Genomic DNA, 472 nt, shown 5'->3' with positions numbered 1-472 from the left:
CGCGCCGTGCCGCCCGCGCCGCACCAGACGCCCCTCCCTGCGCCACCTCCCCTCCCTCTCTCGAGGGTTTGGTTCGGTCGTGAGGCAGTGGTCGTTATACTCACACACATGCCCGCCCGCCCGCTGGACGCACCGCGGCTGTCGGCCAGGACGTCGACAACGCGGAGCCCGTCCCGCAGGGACGCCCCTCCTGTCGGGGCGCTGGCCGCAGCGCGGCCTTGCCCGACCTGCCGTGTGCTTACCTTCACCTTGGATTCGGATCGAGAAAGTGGCTTCATTTGGTTCGGATCACGGGGAAAACTCTTTTAACGGCGGGCCGGCGGGTGGGGGAAGGGCGAATGGCGGAGTCTGACTAGCGCCGGGCAATCAGCTGCCGTGGCCGGGCGAGCTGGAGCCCCGCAGGCGTTGTGTGCGACCCCTGCCCACCTACACGCGCGCGCACACACACATACACGCCCGTGCATCGGCACCA

The sequence above is a fragment of the Frankliniella occidentalis genome, unplaced genomic scaffold, assembly GCF_000697945.3.
Source record: "Frankliniella occidentalis isolate FOCC.00 unplaced genomic scaffold, Focc_3.1 Scaffold49, whole genome shotgun sequence".
In the NCBI taxonomy this organism is placed as follows: domain Eukaryota; kingdom Metazoa; phylum Arthropoda; class Insecta; order Thysanoptera; family Thripidae; genus Frankliniella; species Frankliniella occidentalis.
This window is presented reverse-complemented; position numbering follows the sequence as displayed.